At 42.1% G+C, this 15,412-nt stretch overlaps 1 non-coding gene across 1 annotated transcript; it reads right to left on the bottom strand.

Annotated features, from left to right (window-relative positions):
• Window positions 1-8,108: 8,108 nt before the first annotated feature.
• LOC145714723 (U6 spliceosomal RNA) lies at window positions 8,109-8,215 on the bottom strand. The gene has a single exon (XR_014136941.1). It is a non-coding gene; the product is annotated as a U6 spliceosomal RNA (small nuclear RNA).
• Between the last annotated feature and the right edge of the window lie 7,197 nt (window positions 8,216-15,412).

Genomic DNA, 15,412 nt, shown 5'->3' with positions numbered 1-15,412 from the left:
CCCCAGGAGAGGTCAAAACCAGGAAACATGGGTCCTGTTTTAGAGATCAGTTATTGAAGGCAAGTGGCAGGCAGGCCTTTAGGTGCAAATGGGCAGAAACAGGAAGAGAATTGATTCCTGGTTCTGAATTCGGACTCTGCTGCCCTTTGAATACAAGGGCTCCAGGAAGAAAGGACGTTCTTGTCCCTGCGGTTGTGGGACAGGGTTTAGAAGTTGGGCTTCCTGGCTGACTGGGTTCAGGCCAGTTCATGTAGGACTCAGGCCTGTTCATGTAGGACTCAGGCCTTTACCTTCTCCCCCCTCAGCAAACAGTGACATGGCCTCTACCCAAGAGCCTGTTGGGGTCCCTCCGCAATTACTGCTGTAATCGCTTAAAGCCGTATCCCCTACTTTCTCCAGTTACCAGGGCTGAAGAGGCCCTTGGAAGCCGAGGAGACCATGCTTCTTATTTTGCAGAAGATTCAATTGGAGCTTAGGGGGTTTTCCTTCCCAGGGCCCTTGTGGCAGAGGGAGGAATTGAAATAGTCTCCCAACACCCAGGCCTTGGAACTCTTGGTCTCTCTCCAGACATGATATATTCAACTCCTGGCAATGGCTTCTCTGGAAGTGTCACTCTTTAATTTTTTTTTAAAGTTTATTTATTATTGAGAGACAGACACAGAGCGTGAGCAGGGGAGAGGTAGAGAGAGAGGGAGACACAGAGTCTGAAGCAGGCTCCAGGCTCCGAGCTGTCAGCACAGAGCCTGACAGCCCCCACAGAGCCGTGGGGCTCGAACTCACAAACTGTGAGATCATGACCTGAGGTGAAGTTGGACGCTTAACCAACTGAGCCACCCAGGTGCCACTCGGGAAGTGTTGTTCTTAAACCTCTTAGCTGTTTCCTGTGGAGCGAGGAATCCCTTCTCAGCCATGATCTGTTTTGTTCTTGGAGGGCTCCAAACCCTTTTCTCTCAAGATAACCCCTCAGCCGGGAAGTTCCACTTTTGAGCTCCTTAAGAAAGAGCTGCCCTGTTAACAGAGGGTGCCAGGCCTCCAAAAGTATGTCTTGTCCCTGTACACAGACTAGGACCAGGGAACTGTCCCCCTTCTACCCAGTCTCAAGCCCAAAGGGGTCTGGGACTTGTAGGAGAGTCACAGGAAAGCTGGACATGGGGGGCATGTTCCTGGAGAGGCCGCCTCTCCTCAAAACAACCCACCTCCTTATTTCTGTGCTACACATTCATTAATTTTCCTCCACGACCGTGGTCACCAAGTCACTCTTCCATCGAGGTTTTGGTAGCCCCCAGTTCCCACATCCTTTATGTCCTGTTCCCTCCTTGGTTTTCTAGGCCGTTCATCTGGCTCCGTGACAGCCAACTTTCTTTCCTGTCCCCCAGCTCACAGATCCGGTGCTGGGTCAAGCTGCCAATGCGCCTTCAATTATTCCTTGCTTTTAGCTCCCAGTATTGCCTCCCGGCCTGTCCTAATCCTTCCTTCGATGGCATATCACATCTTCCTTCTTTGGCTCTCCAAACTCACTCCATACTGACTTTCCTCTTAGAACAGCCTTTAAAACCCAGATTTTGTTAGAACAGCAATTGCTGGGCTCCACCCCCAGAGTTTCTACCTCAGTTGGCCTGGAGTGGGCCAGAAAACGGGCATTTCTAACAAGTTACCGCATGATGCTGATTTTCCAGCATTCCCCCTTTGAGAACTGCTGTCTTAGAATACCTCTTGAGTACTTTCTCCTGTGGCCAGAGATGGTCTTAGAACCTCAGTAACTAGCAAAGGCTCGCCCAGGACTGGATATCCATATAAACTCCCTGAACATATGGGGCTGACCAGTTTAGGGTTAAATGTGAACTTAATATGCACTTTACTCTCATGTAATTGGCAAATCACTACCAAAAATTAAGTGTGGCCGAAAAGACTCTCCGTGTTCCCTGAGTTTTGAGGATTCCATCCTGTCTCCCTGATTTCCCTGTGTATTTCAGTCTCTGGGACTGCCAGCGTGCCTGGCCTCCTTGCCGGCTCTCTGGACATGGGCCCACATCGGTCACCATGAAGCTGGCTGCACTGCAAGGACCTCTGGGATCTGGTGACCTCTGGGAGTGGATTTGACGGAAACACCTCAGAGGCATCTCTGCTAACTGGTTTTCTTCCTCCCTGGTGCTGTCTCCTCCACTGTCCTGCCTGCCTGCCAGCCCCTTTGCAACTCCGCCCATCTGGCATGCGGGTCCACGCTGACAGCCGACCTTGGCAGAAGTCATGGAGCAACCCGAAAGGATTAACAGGGAAGCACAGCGGCCTGGTTCTCCCTAGGGAGATTCGCCTTTCTCTGAGTGCTCTAACTCCTTCCTCATGCAGGACATGGGTGGGAGCAAAAACCACCCAGCACTTCAGAGGTGAACTGGACAATTAGTGTAGTAAGGGAGACCCTGCACCCTCACTGAGGCCTGCAGATCAGTGGCAGGCTGAGTGCCCGAGACCCAGAGAGGCCTCCTAGAGATGCAGTCTTGGGGAGCTGCTTCTGAGGGGTCCTTTAGGGACCAAGGTTCGCTCATGCCTGGCAGGGCTGCGTAAAGACTGTCCAAGGGAGATTGGACATGAATAGCTTTAAAGGCAACTATTTCCAAGTCCTTGGTTCCATACGTTCTTCTTCCTAAAACTGATCCTGAGGAAAACTCTGAGGGAGGTTCTCCCTCCCCACCTCGCCTTCATCACCACCCAGCCTCCACTCCTACCTGCTCTGATCTTGCCATGGTGTGTTGCCCCAGGGTTTAAGGCATCCGAGGAGCCAAAGAGGCTTTAAACCATCCTGCCTGGGGAACTGAATGACGAATGACTAGGTAGGGAATCCTGCATATCAAATAGTTTCCTGGGTTTTTTCTTTTAGACAGAATTGAAGAATTTATTTTTTTTAATTAAAATTTTTTTAATGTTTATTTATTTTTGAGCAAGGGAGAGAGAGCGCAAGTAGGGGAGGGGCAGAGCGAGAGAGAAAGACACACAATCCAAAGCAGGTCCAAGCTCTGAGCTGTCAGCACAGAGCCCGATGCGGGGCTCAAACTCACAAACCGCAAGATCATGACCTGAGCTGAAGTTGGATGCTTAACTGACTGATCCACCCAGGCGTCCCAGAAGAAGGATTTATTAATTAATTGATCAGCTGATAGATCATTGGGAAAAAATTGGTGATAGTTCAGTATTTGATTTAAGCCATATAACTCTAAAGGAAATTTAAAAGTTTTGAGCGACCCTGCTATAACAAGATTCTGCCTGTGCTCACTGACATATCATCTCTGGAAAATGGGAAATAGAGATATAATTGGTGATGAGCCAGATCTCATTCGGGAGATAACTAATATTCATTCATGATATGAACTAATTTCAAGAAATTCATTTGTACCATTAGGAGTGGGATATTCAATAAGCATGTTTTGTTTATAAGCGCCCAAATTTATAATATATTTGTTTAATCAATAGTGTTTAATAATAATAATCAAAAGAAACACATTAACACTTAGAGCCTCATGGTTATAGGACATTTCCCACCTCTTTGTATGTATTCTAAAAGAAATTTATTGAAGCATGATGCACAAACAGAAAAATGCTCAACTATTAAGTGTATAGCTCAATGAATTCTCACTAAATGCATGGCTTTGTAACCACCACCCAGATCAAGAAAAAGATCATTACCAGCACATTAGGAGTGGGATGGTTGGGTCATAGGGTTTATATACGTTCACCTTCTTTAGATACTGCCAAAATGTTTTTCAAAATGTACAATCTGCATTCCCCCTGGTGGTGTATGAGGGGTTCACTTGTCCCTTGTCCTTCTCAACTTTTTTTGAAATTGGCTGGCTCTTTCATTTCAGCCATCCTGGTGAGTAGTAGGATTATGGTTTTAATATGCATTTCCTTGATGATCAATTAAGATGAGCACCTTTTCCTATGTAGAATACATGGTCAGTGAATATTTGAATATACTTTTTTTTTTTTTTTTTGCAAAGTGCCTGTTAAGTCTCTTGCCCGTATTTCTATTGGGTTCTTTTTTTGCTACTGATGTGTTTGATTCTGAATTTGAATCCTTTGTTGGATACATGTGCTGCAGATGTCTTCTCCCACTCTGTGGCTTGCTGTTTCACTCACTTAATGATGTCCGTTGAAGAAGAGTTGCCAGTTGTAATGTCTTCCAGTTCATTGGTATTTTCCTTTATCATTAGTGCTGTTGGAGTCTTGGTTAGGAAAAAATCACCTACGCCAAGGTCATGCAGATATTTTTCTATGTTTTCATTTACAAGTCATATTATTTTACCTTATATATTTAGATATAAAATTCATCTGGAATTGACTTCATACCCAAGAGGTGGTATATCCATTCAGTGGATAATTCTTTGGCCAGAAAAGGGAATGAAATATTGATACATGCTACGACGTGGACAAACCTCAAGAAACAATATGCTGACCAGGCACTGAAGCTCATATACTATATGGTTCCATTTATGTGAAATATTCAGTATAGGTAAATCCATAGAGACAGAAAACAGATTAGTGGTTGCCAGAGGCTGGGGAGGATGGGCGTCTCCTTTGGGGTAATGAGAATGTTTTCAAAGCAGATGTGATGAATGCACAACATAGTGAAGGTACTAAATGCTACTTAATTGTACACTTGTTTGTGAGGTCCACCCACGTTGTAGCATGTATCAGTTGATTCCTTTTTAGGCTGAATTATGTTCCATTGAATAGATATACCATATTTTGTTTATTCATTCTTCCACTGAAGGACATTTAGGTTATTTTCATCTTTTGGCTTTGTGAATAGTGCTCTATGAAAATTCATGAACGAGTATTTGTTTGGATGGCTGTTTTCAAAATAATTGAAAATACCAATTCTTTCAGGTATACACCTTGGGGTAGAGTATACACCTGGGTCATTTGGTAATTGTATTTTTTGACTTTTTGAGGAACCTCCAAATGGTTTTCCACAACTGCCCCATTTTACGTTCCTACCAGAATGTACAAGCGTTCCAATTTCTCCACAGCCTCACCAAGACTTGTTAATTTCCATTGTTTTTAATTATAGCTATCCTAGTGGGTGTGAGGTTTTGTGGCTTTTACTTGCATTTCCCCAATGACTAATAATGTTGAGTATCTTTTCATGTGCTTGTTGGCCATATGTATATATTCTTTGAAGAAATGTCTGTTTGAGCCCTTTGCCCATTTGTTAATTGGGTGGTTTGTCTTTTTATAGTTGAATAGTAATAGTTCTTTGTATATTCTGGATAATTGGCCCTTATCATTTATATGGTTTGCAAATATTTTCTCCCATTCTGGAGAAATGCATCTCTTTCTGGATGCACAAAAGTTTTTACTTTTACTGAAGTCCAAGTTATTTATTTTTCCTTTTGTTGCTTATACTTTTGGTGTCATCTTTTAAAAACTACTGCCATACTCAAGGTCATGAAGATTTGACCTGTGTTTTCCTCAGAATTTTAAAGTTTTAACTCCTCGATCATTTAGCTCTTTGAGCACTTAGGTCTTTAGTCCATTTTGAATTAATTTTTGTGTATAATGTAAGGTAGGGGTTCAACTTCATACTTTTTCATGTGGATATCCAATTGTCTCAGCATTATTTTTTTGAAGAGCCAATTTTTCCTCACTGAACGATCTTGCACCTTTGTCAAAAATCAGTTGACTGTAAACGTATGGGCTTATTTCTAGACTCACAATTCTATTCCATTTGTCTGTATATAGCCTTATGCCAGTACCACACTGTTTTGATTCTAATAAATTTTGAAATCAGAAAGTAGAAATCTACCAACATTTTCCCTCTCTTTCAACGTTGTTCTGGCTATTCGGGATGCCTTGCAATTTTATATCAATTTTAGGGTTGGTTTTTCTGTTTCTGCATAAAAGGCTGTTGGACATTTGATAGAGATTGTACTGAATTTTATAGATTGTTTTGTGTAGTATTGCCACTTTAGCAATAAGTCTTTCAGTCCATAAACGTAGGATGTCTTCACAGAACCCAACATAGGGCTTGATCGTGACCTGAGCTGAAATCAAGAGTTAGACAATGGGGCACCTGGGTGGCTCAGTCAGTAGAGCATCTGACTTCAGCTCAGGTCATGATCTCGCGGTTCATGAGTTTGAGCCCCACATCGAGCTTGCTGCTGTCAGTGTGGAACCCACTTTGGATCCTCTGTCCCCCTCTCTCTCTGCCCCTCCCCTGCTCATGCTCTCTCTCTCTCTCAAAAATAAATAAAACTTAACAAAAAAAAAAAAACAGTTGGACGCTTAACCAACTGAGCCACCCAGGTTCTCCCGCTAGGTGTTTTAACATTTCTTTCAGTAATGTTTTGTAGTATTTGTTTCAACTTTTGTGCCTCCTTGGCTTAATTTGGTCCAATGTATTTCATTCCTTTTGCTATTACTGTAAATATATTTTATTAACTTCCTTTTCACATTGTTCATTACTCCTATATAAGAATACAACTGATTGTTGCATGTTGATATTTTATCCTGCAACTTTGATGAATTTGTTTATTAGCTCTAGTAGTTTGTGTGTGAATTCTTTAGGGTTTTCTACATTAAGATCATGGAACCTGTGAATATAGTTTTACTTTTCCCATTCCAATATGAGGACTTTTTGGTTTGTTCATTTGTCTCATCGCTCTGGCCAGAACTTCCAGTACAGTGTTGTCCATTTCATCTCAGTTGCCTAATTTGTTGGTGTGCAGTTATTCATAGTATTTTCTTATAATCCTTTATATTTATGTAAGGTTGCCACTTTCATTTCTGATTGGAATCTTTCCTCCTTTTTTTTCTTTGTTACTCTAGGTAAATGTTTGTCAACTTTGTTGGTCTTTTCAAAGAGTTACCTTTTTGTTTTGTTGATTCACTGTAATATTTTTCTATTCTCTATCTTCACTCCAATATGTATTATTTAAAATTTTTTTTAATGTTTATTTTTGGGAGACAGACAGACCGGGGGAGGGGCAGAGAGAGGGGGAGACACAGAATCTGAAGCAGGCTCCAGGTGGTCAGCACAGAGCCCAATGTGGGGCTTGAACCTACAAAGCGCAGGATCATGACCTGGGCCGAAGTTGGACGCTCAACCAACTGAGCCACCCACCCACCCAGCCAATATTTATTATTTATTTCATTCTACTAGCTTTGTATTTAGTTAGATCTTTTTTTTTTTGTTTCTTAAAGTGTAAAGTTAAGTTATTGATTTGAGATATTTCTTCTTATTTAATGTATTTACAGCTCTGAATTTCTTTGCTACATCTCATAAGTTTTGTCATGTTGTGATTTTAATTTCATACATCTCATTTCCTTTCTGCTTTCTTCTCTGAATCAGTGTTTTTAAGAGGGTGTTATTTAATTTCCATGTATTTGTTAATTTTCCAGTTTTCCTTCTGTTACTGACTTACAGCTTCATTTTGTTGTGGTCAGAGAAAATATTTTGTCATATCAATCATTTAAAATTTACTGGGGCTTAATTTAAAAATTAAGTTAAATTTTATTGGGGCGCCTGGGTGGCTCAGTCGGTTGAGTGTCGGACTTCGGCTCAGGTCATGACCTCGCGGTGTGTGAGTTTGAGCCCCGCGTCCGGCTCTGTGCTGACAGCTCGGAGCCTGGAGCCTGCTTCAGATTCTGTGTCTCCCTCTCTCTCTGCCCCTCCCCTGCTCATGCTCTGTCTTTCTCTGTCTCAAAAATAAATAAAAACATTAAAAAAAATTAAATTAAATTTTATTTTAGCAAAATGCTGAATATGAGACCTACCCTTTAAAATTGTGAAGTGGATGTTACATTATTGTTGACTATAAGTACAGCGTTGTACAGTGGATCTCTAGAACTTACTCATCTTGCTTAACTGAAACTTGATGCCCATCGCTTAGCAACTCCCTGTTTCCCCCTCCCCCCAGCCCCAGGCAACCACCATTCCACTCTGATTCTATGAATTTGACTATTTTAGGTACCTCATATAAGTGGAATAGTATGGCATTTGACTTTTTGTGACTACCTTACTTGATTTAGCATAATGTCCTCAAGGTTCATCCATGTTGTCCCATTTTGCAGAATTTTTTTTTTTTTTTTTTTTTTGCGTGGCATTTCTTGAGAAACTCTTGGGAAGAGTTTGCAAATTGTGTGTCATCCTTGTGCAGGGACCATGCTCATCTTCTCTGTATAGGTCCAGTTTTAGTATATGTGCTGCCGAAGTGAGCGCCCTTCTTTTCTTAATGCTGGATAATATTCCATTGCATGTATATACCACATTTTCTTTATTCATCTATCAAGGAACATTTAGGTTGTTTCCATATCTTGGCTGTTGTGAATTGTACTTCAATGAACATGGGAGTGCAAATAGCTCCTTGAGACCCTGATTGCAGCAACTGTGGATAAATACTCAGAAGTGGGATTACTGGATCATCTGATAGTTCTATTTTTAATTTTTTGAGAGACCTCCATACTATTTTCCATAACGACTGTACTATTTTGCACTCCCACCAACAGTATACAAGGGTTCCAATGTCTCCACATCTTTGCCAACCCTTGTTGTCTTTTTTTTTTTAAATAATAGCCATTCTGACAGGTGTGAGGTGATACCTCATTGTGGTTTTGATTTACATTTCCTTGATGATTAATAATTTTGAGCATTTTTTCCCCATATATCTGTTGTTCTATTTGTATGTCTTCTTTGGAGAAATGTCTGTTCAAGTTCTTAGCCCATTTTCTACAAAACACTGATGAAAGAAATTAAAAACCCAAACAAATGGAAAGACACCCCATGTTCATGGATCAGAAGACTTAACATTGTTTAAATGTCCATATTTCCCAAAGCAATCCATAGGTTCAGCGCAATCCTGTCAAAGTCCCACTGACTTTTTAAAAATAGAAATAGAAAAAAACCAATTCTAAAATTCATATAGAACCACAAGAGACAATGAATAGCCAAGTCAATCTTGAGGAAAAAAGGACAAAACTGGAGGCATAATTCTTCCTTATTTCAAAATATATTACAAAGCTGGTCAAAACAGTATGGTACTGGCATAAAAGTAGACATATAGACCAGTGGAACAGAATAGAGAGCCTGGAAATAAGTCCATGTATATATGGTCAATTGATTTTTGACAAGGGTGCCACGAATTTGCTATGGGGAAGTAATAATCTCTTCAACAAATGGAACTGGCAAAACTGGGTATCCACATGCAAAAGAATTAAATCCGACCCTACATCTTGTATAACAACAGTCAACTCAAAATGGACTCAAGACAAATGGAAGACTTAAAATAAAACTCCTAGAAGAAAACATAGGAGGGAACGCTTCATGACATTGGTCTTGGCCATGCTTTCATACTATTACACTAAAAGCACAGGCCACAAAAGCCAAAATAGAGAAGTGGGACTATATCAGACTAAAAAGCTTCCGCACAGCAAAGGAATCAACAGAGTTAAAAGGCAACCTATGGAATGAGAGAAAATGTTTGTGAAGCATATATCTGATAAGGGGTTGATGTTCAAAATATATAAGGAACTCCTACAACTCAACAGCAAAAAGCTAATAACTCAAAAAGTGGGCTACGCACTTGCGACCTAACATATAATCTATCCAGAGAATAGTCCATGTGCACGTGAAAATGTATGTTCCACTGTTTGGGGGTGGAATATATGTCTGCTAGGTCAAGTTGATTTATAGTGTTGTTCGAGTTTTCTATTTCCTTATTGATCTGTCTGGGTGTTCTATCCAGTACTGAAAGTGAGAAGTGAAGTTTTTGACAATTGTAAACCCATTTCTTCCTTTTAGTTTATCAAACATTGCTTCATATATTTTGGGACTCTCTTGTAAGGTGTGAATATGTCTATAATTGTATTAATTCTTGATAATGTGACTCTTTTATCAATACGTAACATGTTTTGATTAAAATCTATTTTGCCTAATACTAGCATAGCCACCTCAGGTCTCTTGATTACAATTTGCATGGAATATCTTTTCCATCCTTTCACTTTAAACCTATTTTTGTCTTTGGGCCTAAAATGAGTGGGGGAGGGGCAAAAAGAGAAGGAGAGAGAGAATCCCAGCACAGAGCCCAACACAGGGCTCGATGCCATGAGCCGTGTGGTCATGACCTGAGCCAAGATCAAGAGTTGGATGCTTAGGGGTGCCTGGGTGGCTCAGTTGGTTGGGTGACCAACTTCAGCTCAGGACACGATCTCACGGCTCGTGGGTTCGAGCCCGCATAGGGCTCTGTGCTGACAGCTCAGAGTCTGGAACCTGCTTCGGATTCTGTGCCTCCCTCTCTCCCTGCCTCTCCCCCGCTTGCACTCTGTCTCTCTGTATGTCAAAAATAAATGTAAAAAAAAATTAAAAAAGAAGAGTTGGATGCTTAACTGACTGAGCCACCCAGGTGCCCTCGCTTTCTTGCTGCTTTCAAGGTTCTTATTCTCTTTGTCCTTATCCAGCTACTCTGTCACCACCAGAGAGTTTGGAGTTAGGTAAAAAAAAAAAAAAAAAAAAAGCAAGCACCTTGCATCGGTCCTCAGGGAAACCCCAGACAGGTTAAAGTAGACAAATACAATTCCTTGGGAACAAGATCTCCTCTGCTCCCTCAGAACAGGGTACCCACACCAGGAATGCCAGCTTATTGTCTTCAGGACTATTGTCACAGAGGGGAGGGGAGTGGGCTGAGGCTCAGTCAAAATGCCACAGAGTTCTCCTATCCTCAGTTTTCTTTGTTTTTTTTTTTCTTTTTTCCGCATTCACTTGGTTGCTAGAAAACTTTATTTCCTAGAGTCTGACAAAGTTAATTCAGATAGTATTTGCCCATTTTCTGGTGTTTCTGTGAAGGGACAGACCCTTCAAATTCCCTACTCTACTATTTTTGCTGATGTCACTCTTCTGTATTCTACCTGTCTGTTCTTGCCCATTGCCTATGCTTTTTCACATTATAGCCCTTAACATATTTTTTTGGAGGAAGAGAGAGAGACAGAGAGGGGGAGGGGCAGAGAGAGAGGAAGACACAGAATCCGAAGCAGCCTCCGGGCTCTGAGCTGTCAGCACAGAGCCCGACGCGGGGCTCGAACCCACGAGCCATGAGATCATGACCTGAGCCGATGTCAGACGCTCAACCAACTGAGCCACCCAGGCGCCCCAGCCCTTAACATATTAATCACAGTTATTTTAAATTCCCTGTTTGATGATTCTAAAATCTATACCATGTCTGAATGTTGTTCTGATGTTTGCTTTGTCTCCTCAGACTGCATATTGTTGCCTTGTCTCATACATTGTCATTTTTATTGAAAGCTGGAATGATATACTGGATAATAGGAGCTAAGGAAGTAGGCCTTTGGTGTAAGGTGTTATCAATCTGCCTTGGAGTTGGGCTTTGTTTAGTGCTTGTTCTAGTTGTCTAGCTGTAAGTGCCAAGGTTTCAATTTCTTCCAGCATCCTTATTTGTAACTCTCCTGTGGTCTTTGGTCGTCCCTAAAAATTCCTTCTTTTTGTTTTAGTTTTTAATGTATATTCATTTTTGAGAGACAGAGTGTGAGTGGGGGAGGGCCAGAGAGAGAGGGAGACACAGAATCCGAAGCAGGATCCAGGCTCCGAGCTGTCGGCACAGAGCCCAACACAGGGCTCGAACCCACGAGCCGTGAGATCATGACCTGAGCTGAAGTCGGACGCTTAACCGACTGAGCCACCCAGGTGCCCCTAAAAATTCCTTCTTAAATAAGAATCTGGGCCTTACAGCTCTTTGCACTGCAGTATAACAGTATAATAGTCCACTGCTATCATTCTAGACCCTGTTACTGTGGTGGTGTGATGCAGGGGGAATCCAATTGTTCTATAATATTATGTTAAATATCTATCTTTTAGTAGGCCCTGTCCCTGGACTGTGACCTTCACTGGTGTGTCTCAGAATTTTTTTCCCTCCTTTTAGTTAAGGCTGAAAGTCTAGAGGGGGTAGAATTGAGTAATTTCCCTGGTCTCAGGTATGGCAAAACTCTGGTAAAGTGTTTTCCCCTGCTGAATAGGGGAACTCTGTCATGGAGAAAGTACTGCCTGTCTTTCAAAATGTTCAATGCTACCGCCAGCCTAGTCTATCAGAAACCTGAGTTTTCCTTATGTCTTCCTGTGAAAACTTGCGGCGGGGGGGGGGGGGGGCGGGTTCTGGAGGTAAAACTCCTGAAAGTGTGATGACCCTCCTAAGACTGCAGCCCCCAAGTATCCCTCACTGTCCTGCTAGTCCTACTCAGACTCAGTAACGTGTCAAAGTTACCTGCTGAGTGTTCGTACCAGTTTATGGCTCCAGTGGCTTGGGCTCCAGGCAAACTGTCCCTGGCTGTGATTGTCTGTCCTGGCCTGTCCCTAGATGTTAGGGTGGCAGTTTGCCCGGCAACCTTAATTTTCAGTGGAGTATAAGAAAAGGTTATGATTTACATACAGTTCATTCAAATTTTGCTAATTGTTAAGGACATCATTTGTAAGCACTTTAGAAATCAGAAGTGAAAATAAGTCACTTCTTTTTTTTTTTTAGTACAGAGTCTATTGAACAGAATTTCACTCTTGAAACTCTTACTCCTTCAATTGCTGTCAAAGTTCTTGAGGCACATGACCTGGTTGTCACACAACCTCTCCAGTGTCTTATCCTCAGTCTCCTTTGTGGTTCCTTTTCCTCTGCGTGCCATCATGTAACAGTCATCCACTTAGGCTGTGTCCTTGACATTCTCTTTTCACTGAAAAGTGATCTTTTTTGCTCTCTTTATTCTCTCTGGCTTAACATATTCACAATGATGGCTCTATCTACCACTATCTACCACTCCTAAATCTAGAGCCCAAGTCCGACCCTCATCTCCATAAACATATCCAAGAGTGAACTTACTATTTTTCATCTGAAACCTGTTTTCCCACCTACGTTCACTTTCTCATTGGACATCACCACTAGCCACACAGTGTTCCAAGCCAATAAGTATGACATTATCAAAGACTCTTACCTCTCCACACCCACTATGTAATCAACCACCAGAGCCTATAGATGATGCTTCCTTACTTTTTTTCTTATGTCTCTTTTCCCTCTTCATCCACTGTGGCATTATTTTAATTCTATTTTTGGTCTGAATTACTGTGATAGACCTGGTATTAATCAGGACTCTGGGTTTTCAGTCCAAGAAGTTGGACTCCAACTAACTTAAGCAAAAAATGAAAAGAATTATTATTATTATTATTATTATTATTATTATTATCTATTGGCTTATGTAACTGAGAAGTCAGAAGAGTAGAAATGTTTTCAGGCTTTCCTGGATGCAAAGGTTCATATAGTGTTGCCAGGACTCTATTTCCCACCCTTTGTCTCCAGCAGCAGCTCTCCATAGTCAGAAGATGGTCACTGGCAGCCCTAAGGCTACATGAGCCTTTTCGTTAGCCTTTCCAAAAAAGAGCAAAACATCCTTTTTGATGGCTTCAGCAAAATCTGTTTTATCATTTGGGTTGTGCTACAGGCCCAACCCCAGACCAATGACTGGCTAGAGTGAGCAGGGGTAAGATGATAAAGAGGTATTTTGATTGTTCACGCCTCTGGTCACTTGTCCATTCTTGAGGTTGAAAGAAAGCATATGAGCCCCCACCTGAGTCATGTGGGCTGAGAAGGATATTAGGATGGGAGAGGGCTGGTATTTTGATGACCAGGATGTTGGACAAAGAGCATGTGTCTACTCTAGCCTTCTTATTTCTTTATGTCTGCTCTGGCCTCTCCCAACCCATCCTATACCCTGATTTTCAGAGTAGAACAGGGTACAGTTATGAAAATGGTCTTTGTTGAAAATTCTTCAAGAGATCTCCAATGCTTTCAGCATGAAGTTCAATGGCCTTAGTTTAGGGCACAAGATATTTCCTGACCTGGCCTCTGCCTTCTTCTCTGACTTCATCTTTTTCCACATACCCGCAAGTATTTATATCTTCTGGACACATGAAACTCCCTAAGACAATTGTTGAAAATCTCTGCCTTGTCCAAGAACTATTCTTTCTTTCTAAATGTCTCCCCTCATTGTTCACTCCCTTTTATAAAACCTAATAAACTCCTTTTCAGCACCATCTGAAACTCACTTGAAGGGCCATCATGTCTTTTGGGAAACCCTTTCCTTCTTCCAAGTTTGCTTTAAGTATGTCCTTTGTGCTCCAGTAACATTCTGTGGTCAAATTTTGAACACATTTTATAAGATACGTTTGCTAGTTGACATGTCTGCTTCCATTCTCTTGTGCACTCTTTTATTATGAGTAAATGTGTTCTATCCAGCGTTTTCATCCTCAATACTTAGCCCAGAACCTGGCTCAGGTAGAAAGCTGAAAATGCTTTAAAGAGCTGAACACCCAGCTCTTGTCAGCCCCTCCACATTAAACCCACACAAAAAATCTTACCTTCTTTGCTTCCAGAATTCTTTGTAGAGGCTATTGCTACTTTGATTTAATTTTATGAAACTTTCTACTTGTTGCTACGTAATTCAAGATGGATGGTTAATACTTGGTAGTACTGCTGATGTACTTAAGAGACCGAATTCCATCAACTATTCAGTTGGTGGGACCTCTCAGTCTATTGATGGCAAGGATCACGTTTTATTCATTGCTCGACAGCCAATGCCTGGCTCACAAAAGGTGCTCGTTGGATGTTTACTCGGTGAATAAAAACCCACCTCCATGTTTTTCCAAGTGAGCTCTCAACAATTTGCAATGAAGCTGTGAATGTTTTTCTTTCTTTCTCACATAGCTTGGTCTCCCTCTTCTCATCACCTCAGAGCCCAGTTTCCACATTTTTCCTCTTGCTTTCCAACTCTATTTGTGTTCTCCAAGTAGCGAGTAGGAGGCTGGTTATATTCTTGCCCTACTCTCCTTCCCCGCATCCAAATTAGAGGCAGGGATAGCTACCTGGGAGTCAGACATCAAGAGTCCCTGTGGGAGAAAGTCACCGTCTCTACATGCATGTCTGACGCAAGAAAGGAAAAAACAGACTGGCAGGCCTAGCATAGGAGCAATCCACGTGGAGGCAGGTGCCGCTACATCCCTGGGCACGGGAATGGGATGCCCATCACATAGCCACCCTGATTCATCCGTACACAGGAATGGAAGGAGAGCCTGCTTCCCTTCCGTCGCCAGGCTGGGGAAGAAAAACGAAAAACAAAAAACAAAAAAAACCTTAGCAGCTTGTGTCCCCCTGTGCCTCTGAAACACGAATACAAGTGCAGGTAGATTCCTGCACGTCTCTGGGCGAGGGAATGGAGAGACCAGGCCAGAGCGGGTCCCTGCAAGACCCTGAACAAAGGCATTCAAAGGAAGGCTGTTCCCGGAGTGTTCGGGAAGGAACACACCTGTTCCTCACTGGAAACCGGAAGAGTAGGTGATGCAGGTCCCCAGACCCTGAGCGCGGGAAGAGAAAGG

Source organism: Panthera onca, chromosome X (assembly GCF_046562875.1).
Source record: "Panthera onca isolate mPanOnc1 chromosome X, mPanOnc1 haplotype 2, whole genome shotgun sequence".
NCBI lineage: Eukaryota > Metazoa > Chordata > Mammalia > Carnivora > Felidae > Panthera > Panthera onca.
The sequence above is the reverse complement of the archived record's forward strand: the minus strand, read 5'-3'. Positions and strand labels throughout refer to the sequence as shown.